This window comes from Sinohyriopsis cumingii, unplaced genomic scaffold (assembly GCF_028554795.1).
Source record: "Sinohyriopsis cumingii isolate HCF-2022 unplaced genomic scaffold, ASM2855479v2 utg001820l, whole genome shotgun sequence".
Classification (NCBI taxonomy): Eukaryota; Metazoa; Mollusca; class Bivalvia; order Unionida; family Unionidae; genus Sinohyriopsis; species Sinohyriopsis cumingii.
The window spans coordinates 235,993-263,858 of NW_028316063.1; positions in this window are offsets into that span (position 1 = coordinate 235,993).

Below are 27,866 nucleotides of genomic sequence, written 5' to 3' on the forward strand. Positions count from 1 at the left end.
ATCAATAAGACAATATTAAAGCTTAAACTTTGAGTCTAAGATTTTATGTTACCGCTCAAACTAAATCTACAAAGATTATGTCAAACAGAATAATTCCTTCTGAATAAAGACAGACTTCAACACAGATTAATATGGACAGAATTTATAAAAGTGGGGGGTGAGTGAAAAAAAGGAGAGATAATGATCTAATGGATCAAGACAAAACCTGTTTTAATCGAAAATGCATTTATCGACAATAGCAAAGTAAAGGACAATATATTAGATTGTTATTTCTTTTTTGTTCTTATATATATATTACTCACCTGCATGGCTGCATTGAAGTAACATGTGTTCCCCACATTACGCAAACCCTGCAAGTATTCAAGTTAATAGATTTCAGTGAACAGTTTGTAGTGTTTCATCAGACAATTTCAAAGTTTCGCCTAACAAAGCAATTTTAGTATTGAGCTCATCAATAACATATCCGATAATTACTACCCATCACTTGTTAGTTTTAGGGGTGTATAAAATGTTTTTAATTACTTTCGCAACTTAACAAATATGTTAACATCTGCTCTTCACACTCAGTGAATCTGGACAAACTTTTTTATTATAAAAAAAACTGCCAATCAGCAGAAGATGTGTGTGTGTGTGTGTGTGTGTGATTTTGGATTCTTAATGTAGCATTAACAATTTTTTCAGTCATATCACTATGATGTCTGCAGTGTGACAGTTTTATAGTGATGTCTAGCACTGGGGCATCATGCCACAGACATGTAGTATGATGTCCCACCCAGTCATATTATCCTGACACCAGGCCAACCAGCCCTAACATTAACCTCTTAATGCAGAGTGCCAAGCGAGGCAGCTGTTAGTACCATTTTTGTAAGTCTTTGGTATGACTCAGCTGGAGATCGAATCCATGACCTTCCATATCCGAGGCAGATGCTCTAACCACTAGGCCATGGGAGTGGTATTCAGCAGAAGACATAATAAACATGTTGATAAACAATGTTCTTGTTAACAAAGAGGTTCTTTAAGGAAACAAATTTGGTTCCATACCATTACTTTGTGGCTTGATGGGCCCTTGCTCTCATGTGAGGAATAAAGATTGAAGGATGTATTTGGAACCGATGCTGTATGGGCTGTAACTGGGAAAACAGAAAAAGGAATATAAAAGGCTGGTTACCAATCAACTGTACAACTAGTATACATCTCTCTCTCTCTCTTTATCTGTATATATATATATATATATATATATATATATATATATATATATATATATATATATATATATATATATATATATATATATATATATATATATTTCACCTGACAGTGCTAACATGGCCATAATTCGAAGTGTTGGATGTGAATCACAGATATACCATCTCTATCAGTCTCTTAAACTTGTGGTTTCAGTTGTGCTCAAATTTTATAGATGTAACAAATAAAGTGAATACATGAAGGCATGTTTTGGGAAGAAGTTCTTGTGGAAAGGATTTCTATATCACTTCAAAATAGAAAATACAATGGCAGGTCATTAGTTACCTCTGCTACAATATTGTCCGTTCATATTCATTTAAAACTTTCATACTTCCCACTCCAAAAAAGTTTATTGCATCATGAAACAAGAAATCACTGATTATGTAGCCAATCTTTGCTTTTACAAGTATCAAACAGTCATTATAAACATTATGATGCAGAAAATAATATAGACAATCTTGCTCCTTTTCTAACTAAAGATTTGTTTGCAATCTGTTGTACTTATATTTGAACTTTGAATCATGTAAAAATTTAAAATTTGAATTTTAATCAGCACTATATAACATGAACTGCGCTGATGCACCAAAAACTACTTACATATTTACCTCCCCTACATACTCACCTACCTACCTACTCCAACAGACCATTCAAGGCAAAAGAAAGCAAAATAAAAAGGAAATTTTTTTCAAATAAAAGTGTACGTACTAAATGGATTTGGAAAAAACCCTGAAATTAATGGTGTTTTTTTGTGTTGCAATATTTTTTTTAAAAAAAATCATTCTTCTAATAATATGTTTGAAAAAGCTACAACCACCCCTAGAAGCTATATTTTATTGGATGAAGTTCATAGGATTTGAGTAACCTTTGAGCAACAGCCTGCAGGACAAAGTTCATGCATCAATAATTACCTTGATTTGCCACTACAACCGAGGCCATGCAGGAGCATGCAGTATAGACATCACCAATCCATGCCATAACTTTCCGAGTTAATGAGCCATTTCTACCCTTTAAAGAATCAACACTGGGGACTGCAAAAGGAAAGAGAGTAAAAAAGTAAGCTTAATGGCTGAATGTGTGGGATAAAATTAATCAGCTGAAAATCCTGCCTTCATATTTGTTATCATTATATTAATCCTCATTAAATTATGCACTACAGTATGAATACCCAATGTTGTGGCAAACTGCATCATGATGATATCAGCTTAAAATTTAACCTTCACTGGACCATATCATGTTGGTTCTCCTTCTATGTGCTCCAAGATGAAGCAAATGAAGTCCCTTCCTCTTCTGGGGATCTAATACTGACACATCTTGCTGGAGATAATGGTTGGGATGAAAATAATTTTATTCAAGTCACACTCCAAAAACTGCTTCTTTAATTTTGCATTTACAAACTTATGGCACAAGATATTAAGAAAGATACCAACACTGTATGGATACAAATTTGTCATTTTTATCAATTGTTATAAATTCTTCATAAACAATTGATAAATAATCTATAAAAAATGGGTCTTTCTAAATCAAAATGTTTTAAACTTCAACAACTGCTAAAAAATTTAAAAAGGACATCTATACATGAATAGTATACAAATACTATTAGTGTTATTTTTCTTTTTCTTTTAATAGCAAGTGTGAGAAGGAAAACAATCAGCAAACACCATCAACAAATTGATCAAGGACAGAACATGTCATCTGACATGGTTAACATATCTCCTCATATGCCCTTTGCAGACAGTGCCATTGGTGTTCAATTAATATTCAAGTTTTTTAAGACCATTAGCAATTGAGTTTTATGTTAGAAGTCAAGCTCAATTTTACAGTTACAATTACTTACTTTTTACATTATGTTTGGCATTTTATAAAACCACATCAGTCATTTGCAAGTGAAAATGCACATTGCTCTATTACATTCACTTGTGGTACATGTATACACACAAGGACACTATATGTCTTGGGACACCCTCAATTCTTTTCAAAAGTAATATTTTATGACCTATACAAATTTGGACAATAAATTATAGCAGTTATATGGTAGTCTGCTCATATGTAAGCAGCCCTTAATATGTATATGTTTATTGGACTTGATTTCTATCAGAAAACATGAGGCGAATAAACCCAGATGAAACAAAGAGCTCACAAATGAATATTGTCTTAAAAATTACAATTTATGTTAAGCCAAAACACAAGACAAAAATGAATAAATGTGGAAAGGTAATTCATGTGGCCTCCAATCATTAATGACCCTATCAACGGTGTGACTATATGTGGACTCCCCAACAGTACAAGCTAGTGTGAAAACTAATACTACTTTCCAGCTGGGACTCATCAATACATAGTGCAAACATTTACGTGTAAAAGTAACAATGCATAGTGCAGACCTTTCCTCAGTAATATCAATACACAGTACAGACCTTTACATACAATAGTATCAATACATAGTACAGACATTTCCTTAGTAATATCAATACACAGTACAGACCTTTACATACAATAGTATCAATACATAGTACAGATCTTTCCTCAGTAATATCAATACACAGTACAGACCTTTACATACAATAGTACCAATACACAGTACAGACCTTTACATACAATAGTACCAATACACAGTACAGACCTTTACATACAATAGTACCAATACATAGTACAGACCTTTCCTTAGTAATATCAATACACAGTACAGACCTTTACATACAATAGTATCAATACACAGTACAGACCTTTACATACAATAGTATCAATACATAGTACAGATCTTTCCTCAGTAATATCAATACACAGTACAGACCTTTACATACAATAGTATCAATACATAGTACAGACCTTTCCTTAGTAATATCAATACACAGTACAGACCTTTACATACAATAGTATCAATACATAGTACAGATCTTTCCTCAGTAATATCAATACACAGTACAGACCTTTACATACAATAGTATCAATACACAGTACAGACCTTTACATGTAATAGTTCACCACATATGTTGATGGATGGTGTACTAATCAATAAAACTGACTTAGAACACCTAAGAGGTATTAGAGATGATGTAATTTCTATCAGCAAAAGCAAAAAAACTGGTAAACAATCATAGCCACCTAGCAGAGGTCAAGGGAGGTAAAAGCATGGGTTGGTAAGAATTTCTTCCCTTTGTCTTTGACAATTTTGTTTTTGCTTCTCTTCTTGTGATTGCTGGATTGGATAGCTAACAGAACATCTTCCTGATGTTAATGCAATCAGGTAATGTATTCAAAAGAGAAATTGAGATCTTTGAGGCTGTTTTACCCTAAACTGGTAGGCCAATAGTGCTCATAATTTACAGATCAATAAAGTGAACATTACAAATTGGTTCCCGTTATACTTTACACTAGATTATCTCTGTAAGGGATTGCATGAAGCCATGTGTTGGGAAGAAGTATTTTATAGTAATGAATCATCTTTACCTCTTGCTAACTTCTGAAGATGTTTCGTGCATTTTTCCAGCCGCTTGCTCTGGACATCTGGGATCTCTTTCTTGCATTCAAGACACCTGAAAGTTTATGCTTCCATTTTTAAATTCTGACAGAAGTAAAGTCAATATACATTTTCATAATAAAAATAAATCCTAACATTTGCTGACCCAAACTGTTTTTTTAAGTGGGTTAATAGGTATTTATTTCCTTTGAGTTTAGGATCTTCAGAAATAAGCATTACTCTACAGATTTTATTAGTCCAAGTTTAAATTTTTTAAAAATTCCAATACCAAGTTTGACTGACATAGAATCAAATTTTATACTCAGGCCCCACAATACAATCCAAATATGTGAATCCAGCTTTCTTGTATTCTTGACATATTTCTGTAAAATTAGTTTTAAAAAACTCATAGATAAAACCATTTTATTGCCAAAGTAAAGAGTCCAAAAATTATTTTATTGTTAAATGTCAGCTAATAATATGCTGGTTAGGTAAAGTAATTTAAGCATTTATTGCAACTTCTGACATGCATAAAATGTTTTTGAAACACAAATAAATTTCTTACAAAACCATCCATGTAGTTGTATTGATGACCAGAGCATGAGAGGTGGAGCCTGCAGAAGCAATATGTCTCAATGCATGACTTCCTGGGGAGCTACTGCCACAACCCTGTTACAGATAACAGAAAATGATCATTAGAGTGAAATATATTCTTCAATAATAATTACCCATTCACAGTTATGTTAGGAGTTTATCCACAATCTCACAAATCCCTCCCTCCCAAGTTAAAACAAAATGTCAGTCATGTCTTTGGCTCATTTTACCACCAGAGGTGATAAAAAAAATAACCTTATTTCTAAGGTAACTTTAAACAAGAGTTTGGATAGAGGGACTAGTGCCCAAACACAATAAACTGTCAATTACTACTGAAGACACTGTTTACTGTAAGCTGCACTTCAAAGGCAAGATTGGGTTCTCTTGATGCCTAAAGATAGTCCAAAGAAGAAAGTTGAAGGACTGATTCCCAATTAATGGGAACCTGTTCTTGAAAATCAATGCAAGATTAATCACAAGTGAAACCAAACCACTCTGGCTTGAAATGCCCATAGTCTGGAACAAGCAATGAGGTGTATTACCTCAATGTATCAGACAGCTAAAATAGCTAGAACCAATTTTGGTACCAGAGAGGGGTCACTGCAGCTACAGGCAGTGGAATGAAGGGTGTCTTGCAGCCACATAAGAACTCATGTGAAAGTTCACATGATGTCTATGTCTGAAATCATAGAACAGTACCTCTGAACTGCAATGGGAGCTAACTAGAGCCCTATCAAGAAGAAGTTATCTCTGGTACTGAGGCTTTTAACTACAGATGTGTTTCTGATCCCAACACTATTAGCAAACTCTCCATTTATCTTCACAGGTTTTCAGTGTGCTAGGTCTTTTTGCTTGACAAAATCTGTTCACCTCTAGTTCTAAGAAGAATTTCTTTCTGAGAGTTTGCTTGATGGGAACCAGACAGATTCAGCATCTCTTGGATTGGATAGAAAAACTGTATTCACAACTGCCTGACCTGGTGAGGAGAAAACAGGATCTTCTGGCAATCTCTGAATGTAAACTTCAATAGTCAAGTGATCCATGACTTTCCTTGCTTCAGGGGAGCTATTAGGATTTGATGGCATTCAAATTCAACAAATAATTTATTTCCCTTGAATACAAAGTGAAAATGAAATTATTGCAAACACAAGTCCTAATAATTAAAAGTTCTAAATAAACTTTAGCAGATATCCAAACTGAGTCCAATGCTGAAGTGTTGATGTGTCTATGATGCCCTGTATAATGCTGATGTGCCAAATCTATTGTTGAAACACTGTAATATAATTCCAGTTTGAATTCACTATAAATCCCAGTGAATGAATATGTCCAAGAATAATATTTTTTTATATATCCTGAGAAAAAAAATCACTAACTTAAATAATTTGTAGAAAAAAATTCCAGTCCAAATGAACACTGAGCACAATAATAATACAAATTGATTCTGCTAAAACCTTAAGCATGAATGAATATTTTTTCCAGTAACAAGATTATATAGTCTTCTACTTGACCTCAGGTCACAATTAGCATTTTTTATTTTTTTAAAAACAAAAAACACTACCTAATTGAAAATAACCTTCTAGAAAGTTTTTAATGTTTTGCAAAATAAAATGTTAGTTACTATTAGAAAGTCTGTTAATAAAATTATAATATATAGTTTAGACAATCTCAGGTACACCAGGCAAATTGTTGGAGAATCCCAATAAGCTAGACCCAGAACCAAATACACATATTTACTTCTATTATTAATGATCCTGATATTAATGGCACAAACACAGACAATATGCTAGCTGTGCATTAGTTGTTTACAGAATAAAATATTAAAAAAATTTTAAAAATTAAAAAAATACTTCTGGTCAAGTAGAAAAGAAACTTGATTTTGGACAAAGTCCAACATACAATGTTACATTACAATAAGATACAATGAAATTTTTAAAAAATAGTAAAAGCAACAAACAAAACAATGTAATTTAAGTATACATAAAAATAGATCTATGAATGTGAAAGCTATTACCATGTCTACTTCAATTAACATGTCTAATTTCTTTAAACTTCATTGAAAAAGATGTTTTTTGATGCATTTTTATTATTTTACAGTAATCTTTAAGACCACTAGAAAAACTAAATGAAATCTTAATTACAAAACTAAAACTAAGCATATTTTCTTGAACATACATGATGTTGACCACAATTTTGAATCAACATGACCATCCATTCAAGGAGAGTAATGACACCAAAATTTTCAGGGCAGCCATACAGGATGTACAACTGATACCTTTTTTCATTTAAGACCAACCCTATGTTGATTGAAAAATCCATTTGGGAGAGGCAGAGAAAACAATATCTTCAAAATGGACACCACAGTGGCCATACTGAGTATCAATCTTATCATTTTAATTTAGCACTAACTAGACACAGTAAGAACTCTTCTGATGAAAACCTTGTGGCAAAATGTCTAATATGATTTTCAAGATGGCAACCATGGTGGCCATACTGGATGGCAGAACATCACCATTTTAATTTAGAATCAACAAAATATGACAAGAAGTCTGCCAATGAAAACCCCATATTGATATGACACTGCATTTTGGAGGAGCAACAACAACAAGATTTTCAAGACATCAGATGTATAACATTTCCATTTGGAATCAACCATACATCATAAGATGTCTTTCAGTAAAAGCACAATGTCAATATGACCAGGCATCTACATTAAGTAGTGATAATAAGATTTTCCAAATTATCATTCTGGTGGCCATACTGGAGGTCAGGCTTACACCAATCTCGTTTATGACCAACTAGCAATCATAAGAAGTCTTTAAGTGAAATTGAGATACCACTGTTATCATTTATTTAGGAGAATTATTGCCACTATAATTCAAATAAACCAAAGAGGACTTTGAGAGAAAATGGACAATCCAAAGTCTCAATGAATTCTGCCAAGTAGAAACAGCAGATTCATATATACCTTTTTCAGGAAGTCAAATCTGGGGTTTTCCACGCCAATATTTAATGCATGCACAATCAACGTAGGGCAATTTTTAAGTGATTGTCATGGACATAGTGTATTTTTGTGAAGAAAGGTTCAAACAAATTTTTAAATGTTTGACATCTGTACTTAGGGTCACATTAGTTAACTTGTTTATTTTCGGATTATTTATTACCATGCAGTCATAAGAGGTGGGGTGTGGGGTGGGGGTGGAGATGAGAGTCACGATGCAGTAACATAAAGCAATAGATACTCATTTATTGTTAAAAATACTTGATGAAAATGTACATTTCAACTCTTATACTTGTGTGCTGGCATATTATAGTTTACTGCTATCTGCGGCGATCTATGATGACAAATGTTCTATTCATGTAAGAAGTGTAGGTCACTCGAGTTGCCTTATGTCAAATGCGCATGACCGTACCAGATGTGGCTATGTGATAGGTTTGGTCAGCTAAAAATTGTATCTGAAAATGATATATACTGCAATTACTTCACTAGGTTATACTAATTTGGTATCATTTTTATAGAAATTACCTGATATCCACTCGACTAGGTCATAATAATTTAGTATCATTTTGTAGTAATTACCTGATATCCATTCCATTAGGTCATACAAATTTAGCATCATTTTGTAGTAATTACAGATATCCACTCCACTAGGTTATAATAACTTAGTATCAATTTATCATGATTACCTGATATCCACTACATTAGGTTATAATAGTTTAGCATCATTTTGCAGTACATGTAATTACCTGCAATCCACACTGCAGACAGACATATATGGTGGTGGTCTCTGACATAAAAAGCAAATTGTCAGACCCAGTGTCCTCATTTGTGATGTCATTACAGACCAGGCCAGTCTTCAAGGAGCTTAATACTTCATTGGCACATCCCTATAATAGCAAAAGAAAGTGTATCTGATTTGTACACTGCAAAAGCATTTACACAACTATGCAACTGGGGGTAACCATTCCAATTTCAATCAATTAGTGCTGTGGATGATGTAAAGTAAACTGTCAAACAATGCTACCAAAAACTTTGGCTAAAAGAATGAAATTTCACTTGCTCAAAAAATGAATTATAACTGCCCAGGCTAGCGTATTGTACTCCCCAATGCATGGAACTTTATGTATACTGTACAATTTGCCTTTCGAAAGACTTCAGACACATGAATTCAGATACTGGCTTGATAATTAAACCCTTCAGAGCAGAGTTGATGCCTTCTACATGGAGCCACCAATCAAAATAAGCATTGTTATTGCCTTCTACATGCAGCCACCAATCAAAATAAGCAGGGTTAATGCCATGTAAGTTAAGTTTACCATTCAACATAGGGAAAAACATGTGTTACCAAGAAAGAAAGTTGGTACTCTGTGATCTTAAATACTGAGTAAGACTTTAATGTTTATACATGGAAACAGCTTAGTTTAATTTAGTGAATGTGAATGTTTACAAAATCAATAACTGTGTCATCCAATCAGAAGATGGCTAAGTTACTCTGGAACAACCCATTCCAATTAAGTGATATATATCTATGTCTCTGCTTAAGCACAGTTTAACACAAATTTTATGTTAATTCTTTTCTCAACGTATGATTGTATTTGGTGCTGAATTTGGCACTGCTATAAAAAAGGCTGAAGATCATGAGAATTACCTGTACTGCTCATTCGAAACTATTACATATCAGACTGATATTGCTTACAAAAAGTACATAGTGCAGTCCTGCTGCATTATTCTTTCATCGTGTACATATTCCATGCAGCAATGATCCTAACTGAATCGTATCATAATAACAGGTAAACAACGTAAAAAAAACAAATGTTACAAATATATGCTGAGTGAGTACTACACATTATTAACCAGAATTTGGCCAGTCCTATTTCTGCCTTAGAAGATCAGCTGTACAGATAGCAGTCTACAATTCAGGTAACATGATTTCTCCAGTGACTGAAAGGAAAGATCTAAGAAATGAAAGAAATGACTGGAATGCTTCAACACTTGAAATGTAGTTTCTGGAGGTGTGCAACTAATTTTAATTATGTAATACTTAACTGTTGCTACTGCACAACCAGTACTTTTCCAGGTGGCAAATACCCTACCCAAATGATGAAAATGTTGTCCTCCCATTACAGTGAACCAGAAGCTTTCAGAACACTGTACCACCCCTGCCTGAGAATCCTACACATACTAAGCATGTATTATGGTGTCTTTTTATTATTTTGAGGGAGCAGCCTAACTGAGTAGGAAACATCAGTGCAGGATGAAAAGAGGAAATCAGGCAATAGCAGCAGGCAAATTTTATACCATTAAAGTCAGTTTTATCCACCAAAAACTACATTTTAATATCGGTAATAACATAACTGTTGTTATTGCATAGCTGAATTTGTCAGCTTTGAAGGGGAATGATGATCCCACAACTGATGAATAAAAAACAAACAAAGGAATACACACCCTCACAGAAGAGCAGGAAACTACTTCATGATGGAATCCACATGAGCCACTTTTTGAGTAATGGCATCTGAGCCCAGATGAAAATACCTAAACTTTAGTGAGCTAACAAGCAGAGGCAAAAGAAGGGAAAAATAAGGTGACAGTGCCAAAATGCACCTTTCATCATATCTTCCAAAGATGAATGAATTACACTGGCCCATGAGGCAACAATGCATCCTCATGAGTTTTATCAGTAATTTAAAAATGAAAGGGAGATTCAAATTAGTAAGGGACTTTTAAGTTCAAATGATAATTAATGTAATCTAGTACAGAGAAAGGATTTAAGCTGAAACATCAGCTGAACCTTTAATAGAGGAGGAATAGATGCTTCCTTCTCCCTTTAGAGGCTGCCTAATAAAAAACCATACAGTCCTAACTGAATATAAGAGTCTATCCTGGTCATCCATCATGCAGATGTGGCAGAGGCTGTGGATCTCAATCAAGAGTGGTGCAACTGAATGAAGCTGGTGTTTTCCTAAATGACCTGGTTGGCAAATAAAAGAAACTGACATAAAATACCCAATGAACTTGACACATCCCTTCTCTATGGATAGGGCATGAATCTTGCCCATTTGTCTTGAAAACACTAAGGTGCCAAGCATGATCAGGATAAGGTTCTCAAAGGAAGCTTCACCCAAACGTACATATGGGAGAAGTGGTATTTAAAAACCACAAGACATAAGAGAGATTCCATTTAGGCAAGACAGTGGTCTTTGCCATTCAAAATACCTGATAAGGTCTTTACTATTAGGGGAGAATCTGTCCTGCTGGCAGAGAATTTTGAAAACTATAGAGTGTTGAAAGGGATGCTCGATAGCCCATAAAAGTAGAAACTGAGCATTGTTTTCTACTAACCCAATCACAAAAAATTCTCCATATGGCATCACACACCTTAGATGTTGACATTCTACTGTACATGCACTTGGCAACTCTGATTGACAACTTTTCTTTGCAGAGAGATTGTCTGAGATGAGCCAAGCACAAAGGTGGAGAACCTGTGGACTGTTGTGTAGTAGAGACACCATGTTAAGAGAAGAGATCATTCCTCTGAGGTAAGGTCCCTGGATGGTCAACCAACAGATCAAGAAGATCACTGAACCATGATTGCTGATGCCACAGAGGGGCTATCAGAATGACCTAAGGCATGGAGTGCCTGACCTGTGTAGGTCATGTAGGACCTGTGGGATCATCCTGAAGGGTTGGAAGGAGTAAGTGAACAGACAATCACACTTCAGGCAGAAAGCATCTAATGCCTGGACCCTCTGGTCTGGGAATGGTGAAATGTGAAAACGGAACTTGTTGTTCAGCTACCTGGTGAACAAGTCCACCATAAGAAGTTCATTAAAGTAGCAACAAGGAGTCTGCTACAGATTTGTGGAGTGATCATTCTGTAAAAATTATCTTCCCTTTCCTTGAAAGACTGTCTGCCAAACTGTTCTTCTTGCCAAAAATATGGCAATCTCAGAAGAATATTCCTTCGGAAGTTGCCAGGTGATTTCCAAACCTTCATGCAGTGAGAAGGTGCATGCATGCCTCCTCTTCTCCTGTAGTATACTACCACTGACACATGGAAGGAGACCATCCTTAGCAACCTCTTATTTGGTGGACACATCCCTAAAGGTCTAAGAGTAATGCCCTCATTTCCAAAATTGTTGATAAATTCTTCCTGAGACCATGGACCATGAAGAATCAGTCACTCTGCCTCTGAATAAGCATCTTGCCCTGAATTTGATGCACTTGTGAACAGGTAAGAGTGGGGTTTGACAAGTGCATGGGGACTTGAGCCAGAAACCAGTCCCAATTTGTCCACCAATTTAGAAGAGGGTGTAAATCCCAAATCGATAAAAAAATGGAACATTTAAGAGGTTCATGTGCAGTTTCAAAGCAGCCAATAGGAGCAACTGTGGAGTACACAAGTGTAGTCTGCCTAAGTCCACTGCAGAGTTCAAAGTCCTCCTCAGGCAAAGAAAAAGACAAGTTTACAATGCAGTTTTTACTTTCAGTATCTCGCAAGACACTTACTAACCCTCTCTTGGTGAGACAGTTCATCCCCACACAGACAAAATCTCAAGATGGATTGAGCTCTGATTTCTCTAAATTTGATAAAAGACCCAGCCTGGTCACTATGGAACAAAAGGGAGACATGTCCAGTGTGATGGACTCTGGATGGCCACATTGGACCAACCAATCTGTCAAAATATTTGAGGATTGGGATACTTAATGATCTAAAATTGGCTGATGCTACTCCCATGACACTAGTAAAAGCTCATAGCGCAAAGGCTGAGCTCAAAATTGCAAGACCTCCGTTTTAAGCCAAACTTAGTCTTGATGGGCCTCTCAAATCCTAGGCAACTACAGATAGGATGACCATGGATAGTCCTTAAAAAGGTCTTAATGTGCTATAGTAAAACCTTCAATGTACCCAGGGAAATATCCCTACAAAGGTGGAGAAACCCCACCAATAAGGCCATGGATAAGGACAATGCATTCCTATAAGTTTTTGCCACTGCTTTCAGCAAACAATGGAAAGCCAATGGCGACAGTGATTCCTACTTCAACAGGTTGAATGAAGTTGCCATTCCAAGGATCTAGTGTTTTCATTGCAAGGCAAACTCAAGTCCCCATAGAAATACCCACTTAAGACACTTCAGGTGGGAGGTTTATGAGCCAAGAAGGGTAAAATCTTTGTTGCCATTGTTAGGTATATTAACTTTGCTTTGTCTGTTAGTTAGCTTTATTTTATTTTATTGAATTACAAACTATTATATTGTAACATTGTATGTTGGACTTAACCTTGTCCAAAATTGAGTTCATTTCTACTTGACACAATCTGAATTTTTTATTTTAATCATTGTAAACAACTAATACATAGCTTAATTATTTTCCATATATATGGGGTTTTAATAAGCATTATTGTTAATAATATAAGTCAATATGTTTATTTTGGTCAAGGATTTGGAATTTCCTAAGTGAAATATACATTATCAAGATTATTGTTTTCTAAACATCAGGATCATTCTATAAAGTTATTTCCATTAGGTAAATTTTTTAATAGAAAATGCTAATTGTGACATGAGGTCAAGTATAAAACTATATATATTGGTTTAACTGAGAGGATTTTATCGTTCATGTTTTAACATCTGGCACTTTCAAGTTGTATTATGTTGTGTACAGTTGGGATGGATTTTATTTCTTCAAATTATTGAATTCAAGTGATTATTTTCTATGGAAATAGAAAAGTGCTCTGATTAAATTCTTGGATAGAGACATTCACTGGAATTTATAGTGTATTCAAACATGGAATTATATTTCTGTGATATAACAAAAGACTGTTGGCACATCAACACACTAGGAGTTATAACAGACACATCATTGCCATCAGTTTTTGGATTTACTCTGGACTAATGCTGAGTTTTACTCAGGACTTTAAATTATTAGGACTTGTGTCTGTAATTATGGATTATTTTGGGATTTAATTTGCAATAACATAAGTTCTTTTCTATCATTTGTACTTTGAATTAAACGGAAATAAATTATTTGTTAAATTTTATAAATCTTTCACTCTTTTCTGTTACTTATTTTAAGAGCATAGACTTGTAACACTATAATCAACTATCAAGGGTCACAACATTAACAGGAATGACAGACCACACCTATGTTGTTGAGTAAAAGCTTGCCCTTGCTAAACCTTTGAGAGAGCTCCTTGATTGTAACCAAGTAACAAATGAGCAAAAGACCTGGTCAAGAGTTAGCCACCTCCAGTGCCTCTTTAACCAAACAGTTAGAAGAGGCAGGGTACCTCAAATGGAGGGGGTACCATATTGACCTCTTCTGTGTATAATTTTTGGACAGAAAGAACATCTTTATCCTGCACTCTCAACTATGCCGATAGACTATGTGACCCAGTGTTGCTCTGTTCTGGGTGAGACTTGGGGAGAGGAGAAATTTGAATATGTAACTCCTCCCACAGAAGTTATAGCAATGGCATCTGCTGGTGGTTTAGGGTGATTCATCACCCACCTGGAGCATTCTGTGGTAGAAGGTCTATCCCCCTCCATCTTTTTAGTCCCAAACTCAAAAGACAATATAGATTTATCGCCCGCAAGCATCATCTCACCAATATGCAGCTCTGGTCAAGGGCTGCATATAGGGAGATTTTCAATCATTACCCTCAGACAGAGGGCCCTACATACCTTTGGGATTTAGAAGGATACAGAGAAAGAGGGATATTCCAATTGGATCCATTGCCCTAATCTGGCATCTATAAACTGTTTCCCATTTTCTCATAGGATGAAAGAGTAGTGTGGAGAGTGGATGAGTCAATCCCTTTCCCCGTACTATAGGGGCTCCAAGGAAAACTATCCAACACCCAGTACCTTATGTCTAGTGATGGGTACCTGGTGTCCACTGCCAGGTGACTGGTGCTCAGGACCCAGTCACTGCACAAGGCCTTGACAGGTGACTCAGATCTGTAGAAAGGTCCATCCCCAAATCTGACAGATTTAGATTTGAGCCATCCCTTTGTCACTGGGCTTGATTGTATCATCAAAATATGGGCCTCTGGGACTGACAGGTTGAAAATGAGCTTCTTAATCCTTACAGATGCAGCCCAATTCACAATCAGCCCCTAATGAGCTATGGGTCAGTATGATAGAGTACTGGTCCCCCCTTGCAATTTCATCAGACATGCTCTCTGCCCTTGTTGGACATGAAAGAGTGATGTTTCTCATGGAGGGGAGGGCATGCCTTGCACTTTATCCTACTGGTAAAGAGAGGGTGCTGCTCCTCCCTCTTGGGAGAGTGTGACTTACTCTCTGGCCTCACGGAATAGGGACAGTACTGCTCTTTCCTCTCAAGAGGTTGTGACTCACCCTCCACCTGTTTATAACCTCCCTTGGGAGCTGGACCACTTATCCTCATGGTTTACACAGCCCTCAGTATGTTTTCTTCTCCCGAACGACTTTAAAACAGTATTTAAGGAGTTTTCTCCTTTTAGGTATTGACAATAATGTAATAACCTCTAGTTTTGCAGTTTTGAATTTGCAACATTCTTTTCCTGTGACCCATTTATAAATTGACACATATTTAAAATTTCACTTAATACAGCATAACATATGGTATACATATTATTTTCAGGTAAATTCTAAGCACCAATACAAGTGCATGCACACATGCCATGAGTACCATTCATATTTTCTTTTTCCCATCTTTAAAATAAAAAATTCTTACATTAGTCAGACTGGAGTGGTTCAGCTAACAGTAAACTTCGTCTTAAATGAAATCAAAAACGAAAAGAAACAATGACAAAAGTAATATATATATATATATATATATATATATATATATATATATATATATATATATATATATATATATATATATATATATATATATATATATATGGGTCTATAATAGAAATGGAAGAAAGAAGAATAAAAATTAACATCAATACAAATGGACCCAGAAATGAGTGCCTTCTCATGGTTTAGCCTGTATACGTATGGATAAATAAAAATAAAATGAGTAGTCATTACTTTGCAGAGCATTTGTTATTCATGCATCGATATGTAATGTGTAACTGAATGCTTTTATTCAGTATTTAGAATCGGATACACGATAACTCTTTGCCACTGTGACTGACTAGGTAATCGACTTAAAACACTTCTTGGATTGCTAATTTTAAATTTTGGGTATTTATGATTAAATTAGACAACTTTTTGGGTCAAGTGAGAAAAGAATATCAGCTGTAAAAAATAAATTTAGGTGGCTGGGCATTTTTAAAAGGCTTGGGTGACTTGGGGGCTTTCCTTTGGTGATGACCAACAAGGGAAAAAACTCTACTGATGTTAGCTAGATAAATATATAATGCATAATTATGCTGATCACTTCTTTATTTAATTGAGTGTGTGTGTGTGTATATATATATATATATATATATATATATATATATATATATATATATATATATAATGTAGGTGAGAGTGTTTGGGAAACTTCTGTGTTGTCTTCGGGTAGTCTTAGGGTCTTTAGACCGACCGCCCATTACTCCAGATGAAGGGGGGGGGGGCGCTTTTTTCTATTATATACTGTAAGTGGGAAAAATTAAAACACATCAAAATAGTTTTTCTATAGAATTTGTTCCGATCGTCTAAATGATCCTGAAAATGATGACGTAAAACAATTAAAGACACAAACGTGTTGAAAGATCGGGGGAAACGTACATTAGTCCTACAATGTAAGACGTCGAACCTAATATTTGTTTTTGGGTCGACCGAGACAAATAAACTTAGGGTAGACGTCTTATACTGTACGACATGGGGAAAATGTTGCGATATTGCCTCCATGTTTTGGGGTTTTCTATTGTCGTCTGAATTGGTATATATAGAACATTTTGACAGTTGACGAAATTAGGGAGTATGCTTGTTAATTTTTACCTGTATCGATATTCCTTTACTATTCAGTCTGCTTATTATGTAGTCAATGTGTTCATATCATATTGTGTCCATTTGTTTGTTATCTTTGTACTTAATTTAATTTACTTTCTTTATTTGTTGACATTGTAGCAAGTTGACTTGCCTTTATTAATAATGCAGTCCATCTCGGTAAAGTTGAAAGTGTGCATAACAATTATCCGAAATGGTAACGGGTCAGAAAGGACCGGTACGGAAAAGGACTGGGTTAAAAAAGACCTGGTCCAGAAAGGCCAGTAACGGGTCAGAAAGGACCAGGACGTAATAGACCCGGCTTCAAAAGGACCGTTTAAAAAATTGAATAATAATAATAATAATAATAAGGACAGCTTTTCTACAATACACATATCTATTCACTTCTAAGTCAATGGCATTTTTTCATATATTGCTAAAACAATGAGCTGCACAAATTGAAGCACTGGTCAGTGATGATGAACACCAAGAGTAGAATAAAGCACAGATAGCAAACAGCAGCCCTTTAAGGATTACACAGACTGTAGTACCGATATCAGGAAAGAATCGCGATCGCATTGTACTTTTCACACTTCCTTTACTTGTTTTCTATCTCAGATTTATTTAATATGCTAGGAAACTTTGATAATCACAGCTAGGACGCGAATACAAGTCTCTACAATCACAACTCTTTTCCATGCCTCCAGTCTCAGCAGAGCTTGATGTGTAATACTATTTTAACAGTTTCTGTAGCGATTACTGAGAAACTTACAACTGAATTAACTCAGGCGATTATCTGTAAACTGCAGGTCTATGGTACTTGTGCTTCTTTCTTCTCTTCACTCATAACATTTCCCAGTTATATTTTTGGTAGATGAACATCCGGCAAGATGTGAGAAGAAAATACATCTATAAAACATTAAGTGTTGAAAATAACACTTAGCAACGGGCACGATCAAATGAAATTCCATAACTTCTATTTTTAATGTTTTTCCTTTAACTTTGAAAATACAAAACTTAAGAAATCATTCGGTTTTAATAACATGAAACTATTGCTTACGATGTTAGTGATGACATGACATCATGAAGTTATTGTGACACAATATGAACAATGGGCAGTTAAAAATGATAATCGCAAGTTGTGAACCAACCTTGTGGATTACGGGCATGGTTTTGTGGTATGCTCTTCACAACTCGTTTAAATATTATGTAATCTGTGCGAAGGGAGTTACCCTTCTGGACAATAAGAAATAAGTATCGTCGGCTTTTTCCATCGCACGCTAAAAACCGCATATGAAGTAAATAACAGCCAAAAGTTTAACAATTTCAGAAGTATCAGTCAAATTACATCCGAGTCTCTGTCAGAGATTCTAGTGGTTATAGTAGAGCATCCGCCTCGGATCCGGTAGGTCGTGGGTTCAATCTCCGGCCGAGCCATACCAAAGACTTACAAAAATGGTACTAACATCTGCCTCGCTTGGCGCTCAGCATTAAGAGGTTAGTGTTAGGACTGGTCGGCCTTGTGTCAGGATAATGTGACTGGGTGGGACATCATTCTACATGTCTGCAGCATAATGCCTCAGTGCTAGACATCACTATAAACTGTCACACTACTGTCACACTGCAGACATCGTAGCGATATGACTGAAAAATTGTTAAAGCTACGTTAAAATCCAAATTTTTTTTTCTCCCTCTCTCTCTCTCTCACACACACACACACACACACACACACACACACTGTCAGAGACTCCAAGATATTCGGATCGCATCGAAAAGACACGAGGATATTCTGAATGGAGGAGTGGAGGAAGGGATTCGCAATGTTGGAAATTCGACTCACCTTTTACAAACACTTCAGATCACAGTTAAACTGAGCCATATTACTTTTCTATTCGTTTAGATCATTACTTTTATGTGTATAGTTTCGAAATTAAATGAAATCTATTAATTTAAAACAAAAAATAAGGAAACTGTAGAATGTAAAATTATATGTTACAAGAACTGAATTTTATGATCAGTGTGAGTGATGACTGATCAGTAATTAATCTAATGATCTATCAGTTTGGAACATCGAAGACAATCCTGTTATTCATACATCCAATATACGCCTATAGCTGCTTTCATATCAGTCTGATTTAAGCCAGATCTCCACTGTCCTACGTGAAGACAGGGAAGATCTGATTTTGCTCAGATTGCTTTGATACCACATGGGATATTTACGAAATTTAGGCTCACGAAGAAGTTGCGAATGCATCAAACTTTTTACTTTTCATTGGTATCTTATCTGTCAATCATTACCATTTATTTAATAATAGAAACAGCAGATGTACTCCGAATAGATTTCAATTTATTTGTTGTTGTTTGTTTTTGTTTTTTGGGTGGTTAAGGTGGGGTGTTTCTCATGCACAGTATTTTTGATTTTTCTGCATCTACATCCGAGGTTTATATGTCTCTCGCATAAATTACCATGTTCTTTGAATAACGCCAGGCATTGATCGGTCAGGTATTTTTATCGTTTTTTGATCAAGTTTACAAAATCAAGTCCTAACTTCATAAGTCCCGGTGTTCTTTAAAAAGGATTTCTTCAATTTAGCCATTATAGGAAAGCGGCTACATGCAAGATTTATTTATTCAAAAAAAGAGTAAAGAATTTAACAATGTGCAAAAACTACGACCTTGAAACCTGAAGATTTCTTGACTGAAATATTTCAACGAGCATGGGCAATTTTACATTCTGCAAAAACTTATGTTAAAACATTTATTTGATTGACCTAAGCAAGACATCACAACAATGTAATGAGGCCATGTTTTGGAATTATTTTGTTGGACTCTAAACATGCTGTAATTGAACTGTAAACTCAAGCAATTTTTCTCCATGCAGAATTTTTATTTATGAATTTACACAATACCCACACGAGACAGCGAGAACTTGGCAGACAAGTTTAGCGATGAGATTCTCTTGTTATTTTCTTTCTAATGCGCGACATTAATTTTCTGGAAAATAGATAAACAAACTGTTCTTGAATTTAAACCTATTTTATTTTAATCAGTTTTGATAAGCTGTATTCTCTCAGAAAAAACAATTTTTTAAAAACAAAATTCAAGTTTTACAAAAACTTTGTTTTAAATGCAACCCCCACATAATCAAGAATGTGCTCAAAGTGGTAAGAAACATCCATGTCATTTGTGATAACGGACAAAAGCGTAACTAAACTACATTAAACAAGTCAAATAAAAATTATAAGAAACAGAAAAAGTACAGCTGAAAATAAGACTAATAAACATTAACCATACGAATGGCAAGGAATAAATTAAATGGAAAAAATAAGTTTAACTACAAAACCGAGTTTTGGGTCTACAGCACTTGCACCAGTGGTTCCCAAACTTTCTTGGTTGCAACTCTAAAAAAAAAACTTTTTTTTTTTAGCCTCACGATCCAATTTCTACAGTTTGATAAGTTTTACCACTGGTGGGTTCAGAACCACTGATTAACACAGTAGAACCTACTTACTGTGCATTGTCCAAACGCCTGTTGCTGCAAGCCCTTCTTCATGGCAGTGTAATTGATGGCTTTTTTAGCATGTGCACATCCAGAAACTAAAACAGAACATGGGTAAATATTGCTAGACAGAATGGTTTCAACATATATAGTTATACAATGAGCCTGTATATTTTAGGATACATATCTTTAACGACTAAATTATCACCAATGAATTGACTACGTAATTGTGCATCCCTCATTCACACAAACATTTTGCTTTGGACGAGTCTATTGGTCATCTATGATCAGATATTTCATTCCCACTCCATGACGCTAGACCACCAAATCTTGAAAGACAATGCTTCTTTCTGTTTTAACTTACCTTGGCACATACATGAATTTTAGCTATGACAAGACAGAAATACAATGTTCCCTGTTCTAAGAAATGTGACATATTCTGATTAATGACTGATACACCTAGTGGTTTTTTTTTTAATGAAAATTAATCAAATGCGCATTGACACTGATTTTGAATAAATCTAGTACCTGCAGTTGCATCATTCTTCTTCCTTTTTAGAATCTTGCACGTACGCTTCTTTCTCATGCGTATATGGGTACTTGCAAATTCTCTTTCATCAAACACTCTCACCGAGAATGTGGCAACGGGTTCAAACAACTGCAAGAGAAGAATAAATAGAAACAACATCCGAGTTACTTCAGATGGTAAAATAAAGTCATCCATCAATGTAAAGATTGTGTGTGCCGCCGTTTCTTGTCGACGTTGTCTATTTACAAAAAAAAAAAAACTAACCGGGAAGTGTGTAATGTCTCGCTAAGTGCACTTCATGCGGGATAAAAGCACTTTTCAAGGAACAGTAATTGTATCCTAACACAATGCCATTGGTATTTCTTTATTTTCATAGAACAACTATAACTGCATGACTTCTAGACAACTTTTAAAGCAGTTTAATTTATATGAATTAAATGTTAATTTGTTTGAAGCAAATCAACATAAAGTTTATTGGTTGAACTTGCAAAATGGTTTCATTACCAGGGCAACACGGTGCACAGTAAGCAAAGGCAGGGTGGATCTCCAAGCTATTTCGTACAAGAGGAGACACTGCTTATATAATGCCAGGATGTAAAGTCGGGACTGTAACATGAGTCAAAGATCATGATAAATATGGCTACTATCCACAACTGTCAAGGATCATCCATATGAATAAAGAAAGAAACTCTTAATTTGACGGGGAATCATAGAATAACTCAAGCACAGGTAATACAAGCATTGTACAAACAGCAAGTCATATAAACAGATAGGCTTTGTATAGTTTTAGAACGCAAAAACATATGTACTGGACCATAATTCCATGAGCATCAGACCAAAATCTATTTTTGCCATTGACTTCTCTCCATAAGCTCCAAGTGGACTTTATCAAATGGTTGGACAGCCATCGGTTTTAAAATGTATAATTTGTATGTTGACGCCCTAGACTCTTAACGGTAAAAGAAAGAGGCACACACACGTCAAATTACTATATTGAACAGAAACGCAGATGGGGTCCTAAAGATCATCTACACGTCACTGAAAGATATAGAGACTACAAAGCAATGCTGTTTTGAAGTGACGAACACCAGTCACAATGCATTTAAGGTTGAAGAAAATGTTGAATGTAACAACAAGTGAAATCCAACATAAAACAAAGTTTCATGCAGCGTTAATGTTTTAACATATGCCATAATCATTTACGTTAGTGAGGAAGCTAAAACTTTTCTTTTCTTCGATATGAAAATCTTCCGATTTGACTACACCACGTTAAGCCACAGTTTATTGTTTAAAACTGCAAACTAAGAGAGGATAGAGGATATATTAAAATTGTTTGTGTTCGCTCGTACAAGGACAAAGAAGGGAAGCAAGAACTCACGACCTTCATGGAACATCGATGTAGGCCAGACTGCTCCGATCAACTAACCAAACCACCCCGTCAAGTACATTTAACAATATAACAATACTTGAGTTGGCACGAACCTGGAATATAGCTGGTTCTGGTGTTCCATACCATTCCACATCATCATCATAATTATCTTTTTCATCATCATAATCATCAACATCATCCTCAAAGCAGCACTGGGAGACAGAGGCCACTGCATCTCTGAGCCTTCCAGGAAAGGCCATCTTGTTAAAACTTTATAAAGACCATTTCCGATCATATAAATGCATCCGACGTATGCGTGTTCTTGATGGTAGCTATGACGTGACGTCATGGAAACAATTGCATCAAAGCAATCACGTCACGCCGAAAATAACGTGACCTTTACACATGTATTGTCGATGTCACATGATTCTTAAAGTTTGGTCACTCTGTGTGTGTGTGTGTGTGTGTGTGTGTGTGCGTTAGAGCGCGTGACATTATCCTTCACGGTTTTCAAAAGTTTCACTTGCTCATACTTATGTCAACCGCATGTTGTTCATACTTTGCCAAGCAAACTTTACTGAAACATTTTTCATGTTTTAGTATCCAAAATAAATTTCTCTAGCCAAGAGTGTGATGAAACTGTCCTTAAGACCAACAACTATTCTGAATGCTTACAAAAAAATAACACACGCCAACTTAAGCATCCATGCCTTGTACTTTAAATAACTCATGTGAACTTGATCCAATTCCAACATCACTGCTGCTTGAGTTCTTATATCCAATATTGCCTTCACTAGCTGATGTTATTAATACCTCTCTCTCATCAGGGGAATTCCTATCATTTTTCAAAACTGCCATTGTAAAGCCTGTGCTGAAGAAACCAACACTAGACCATAACGATTTAAAGAGAAACCGCCCAGCTTCTAATCTCCCATTCATATAAAAAAAATCTTGGAAAAGGTTGTTCTATCCCAGCTTGTGTCTTATCTGAATTAAATAGTCTTTTCAGCAATGTACAATCTGCATATCGCCTTTGCCACAGTACTGAAACTACTTTTCTAAAAGTAGTTAATGACGTTCTCTCTGCTTTGGATTGCGGAAAGATTACAGTTCTCATCCTCCTTGGTTTGTTTGCAGAATTTGACACAATAGACCATGCTATATTACTTCACCATCTCCAGCATGTATTTGGCTTTCATGATACAGCCTTACTGTGGTTCAAGTCCTACTTGGGCAACAGGACAGAAATTGTGTCTGCAAATGGAATACACTCCAGCCCAGTTAATCTATGTTGTGGTGTTACACAGGGGTCTGTTCTTGGACCTGTTCTATTCATTCTATACACTCAGCCGCTCTCAAGTGTCATATATCATTATCCAGTGTCTCACCAATTGTACGCTGATGACACCCAAATATACAAATCTAGCCACATAACTGAAGTTAATGCTACCATCCAAGGTGTAGAGAGGCGTATTTCTGATGTGAAATCATGGATGACATGTAACAAGCTGCAGATGAATGATGATAAACCTGAGGCCATTCTGATCACAACACAAAGACTTTCTCATTCACATCCTTTACCTCAAATATTAAATATCAGTAACACCAACATTAAATTCACACAATCAGTACGAAACCTAGGTGTTACTCTGGACAGTACTCTCACATTGCACCAACATGTTATGAACATATGCAAGGCTGTTTATCTTGAGCTGAGACGCATCAGCTCCATTCGGAAACATCTTTCAGTTGATGCCACTAAAACACTTGTGTGTTCATTAGTGCTTTCAAGACTGGACTATTGTAACTCAATTATGTCTGGTTTATCTCAATGTCTACTCCAAAAACTTCAAAAAGTTCAAAACACAGCTGCTCGAATCATACTTAGAGTACCACGATCAGAGCACACCTCCCTGCTGCTCTGTACCCTACACTGGCTATCAATTTGATCCAGAATCAAACACAACATTTGTTCTCTGTGCTACACTTCACTGAAAGACTTGAGTCCAACATACCTATCCGACCTCACCCATGTGTATACACCAGCAAGATACTTACGCTCCTCTTCTGACAATCGTATGCTCATTATTCCCACTACGAAAACAAAGTCATATGGGCAGCGTTCTTTTGCATACCAGGACCCAGCAACGTGGAATGAATTGCCCACTGAACTTAGACACAAAGACACAGTGATCAAATTCAAGAGGGCTCTCAAAACTCACTTATTTCGACTGCAAGAACAAACTTTAAGACCTAATAATGTTTCCTACCTTAAATATTATCAGAATGTTTTTTTACGTTTTCTAATTTCATGGTGTTGGTGTTTATAATCATATCATTATATATGATTTTTTATCTTATAGGTGTTGTCTGATGTTGTAAAGCGCTTAGAGCTTCTAAAGATTAGGCGCTATACAATGTCCTCATTATTATTATTATTATTATTATTATTATTATATTGTATAAATGTAGGAATTCGTAATAGAAAACTGAAGAGAGAGTGAGAGAGAGAAAGAGAGTATGAAATATATTGATCCATTGTCTACATCCAAATATGTCGTTTATGTCACCCGGGGTTCAGATCAGTTATTCCCGTCAACAGCGTTGATCTCCTTTCGTACAAGTGCAGTAAGGAATATCTTCGTAACAAACCAAGGGTATATGCTATTTTTATTTACATCTCCGTTTATAGCTTTATTAGATCTTTGCAATTAATTGTTTGTCTGTCGTGAGTTGGTGTTGGGAAGATGTTGCTCAAGCCGAGCAATTAACCCCATAGGACGTCATAATCTATTGAATTCACAAAACTATAGCGTAAAAGGGATTCGTTTCGTAACCTGGGCCATAATTAATTTTTTAAATAAGGAAATCTCGGAAAATGGCCACACATGGATGGTTAACAATTTGAGATAGTAATAATTATGTGTATTAGGCGCTTCATTCATGTTTTTTTTGTAAGTGGATTGAAATAACCATTTTCAAATTCGTACTGATAAGTCATGGAATGTGATGAAATAAATGCAATTGTGTGTCTTTAAGTTGATTGGTGACTAAAGAAGTTCTGCCCAGCAAGATCTATCCCCAGGGTTTTCTTTTTATAAAATATTTTACAGAAGGCGCTAAGTTGTTGTTGTTGTTGTAGGGTTTAACGCCATTTTCAGCACACGATAGGTTATACATGGCGGCCAGTATTAATGGTGGAGGAAGAACCCGGGAAATTCCCGGAAAGAACCACCGACCCTCGAGAAGCTACTGGCAAGCTTTCTCACATACCCACATTGGCCGAATCCGAGACCCGAACCTACGCAGACAGAGGTGAGACGGCAGTGATCCGTAACGGAGCGCGCTTTAGTCCACTCGGCCACTCGGGGCCCCGAGAAGGCGCTAAGTAAAATCTGGCTTGATTTGAGAGCATGATTCCAGACTGTAGGTTAGCTGTGTTAAATTAGTCAATGTATGACAATGTATCCGTTTTCTAATCGACGGAAGATAAAATGTCGTTGCCGACAGAATGTATCTTTCGTGCAAAGAAACCCATTACCTATTAATTTGTGGAGTGACTAATTATAGCAAAAGATTGCTTTCACTAAATCCGATTGAAAAATAGAATACAACAAATTTTCATTGAATGGTTAGCATCTGTCCAGTGTTTTCTGTTTAACAAAACACACGATATAAATTGGTTATTCAAAGGCGAAATTAGATTATGATAGATCCAGAATAATCAGAACAATTAGATAAGTGAGTAGAGATCCACACACACACACACACACACATTAAATGACATTACATTCACACCCATACACGTCTGGCAATAAAGTTCGAGTTAGCAATACAAATAAAGATAATATATTTAATTTTAATATAGAATACTCTGACTAATCTGTAAAAAAAACACCAGTTTTTAAAACAGAACGGTATTGAGTATTACATGTATATAACAAGTTAAACAGTTCCAAGGAATATCTGTTGAATTCGTAGCAGTATTTGTTCGAGCTTAAGGTAATAATAATTGCATTTCGTGGATGGTCCGTATATTAAGTATTAAAATTGCTTTTCAGCGATGGTTTGTTCATTAAGAGTGTGTCAGTGATAGGTTTTAGTACATATATAAAATACACAGAAGTCAGATTGTTGATGTTTTGTACAAATTCAAATAATTATGTTTTTAATTATTTGATTCACATACAACCAGTGTTAAAGAAAGAAGTGAGAGAACGCAATAAAGAAGTCGGGGTACACAGGTTACTCAGACGGGGTGGGGGTGGGGGGCACAATGGCGATCGCAAAAATCGTAACGCGCAAAAAGTAAGGAACACCGTTCCCACAGCATTACGCCCCTACATACAACCAGCTTAAATTTTTAAACACAGTTATCAACGTAGTTTAAAATTCAATTGTTACTAGAAGTAAAAGCAGCATTTTATTTACAAATTAGGTGCATAGACAACATGCAATAAAACAAACAAGAGCATGAAGACTAGCAAATGTATACATTAGGAGACTCACGCTGTATTTCGTAAACGTTTGTGTATGTATCAATAACGAAAAATAGCAGTATGTCTAGCTGTGATATTCCTATTTGAAAGTATAATGCAGATGCCTTCCAAGATTGGTCAACAATATTTACATATTTTTATATTTTAACAATATATATAAAAAATATAAGCACTTGTCTTTTTCCAACTGAACGGTCTCTTAGCTCCATCTACAATTTCGTATTCTAAAATAAAATAAAATTATATTCGTCTTCAACTACATTAGAACTGCTATTTTCACAGATCGTATTTTGTGTGGAATATTTTAGATAGCGACTCAGTAAACTAGGACATGAATGACTCAAATTTTCAAATACGTCTCTTAAACTTGAATGGAATGCGTTTATTATATAATACTTAATAATTACGACAATATATGCCCTTTTGAAAAGTTTGTTGCGGTAATTTACAAAGTTAAGTATGATTTCTATCGGTACCAACTGTTAGAAGAGAAAAAGAAACTATTATCAGATATCCATATTATCTACGAACTATAATGAAATCAATAATTTACAGTTCATTGCCTAGATAGGCTGCATTTTCGCCTTCAGTTTATAAAAAACATTGCTGTAACAATAATAAAACATTTGTATTCTTCCCGTGAACGGTAGGCCAGTTTACGTCCGCGACTGCGGCGGCGAGAGGATGTTAATTTTCGATGTTTTAGCTTTTGAAAGTAACATATTTTACACATGTTGCTGCATTCAACTGAAATTTGCGATACTATAGCTTAT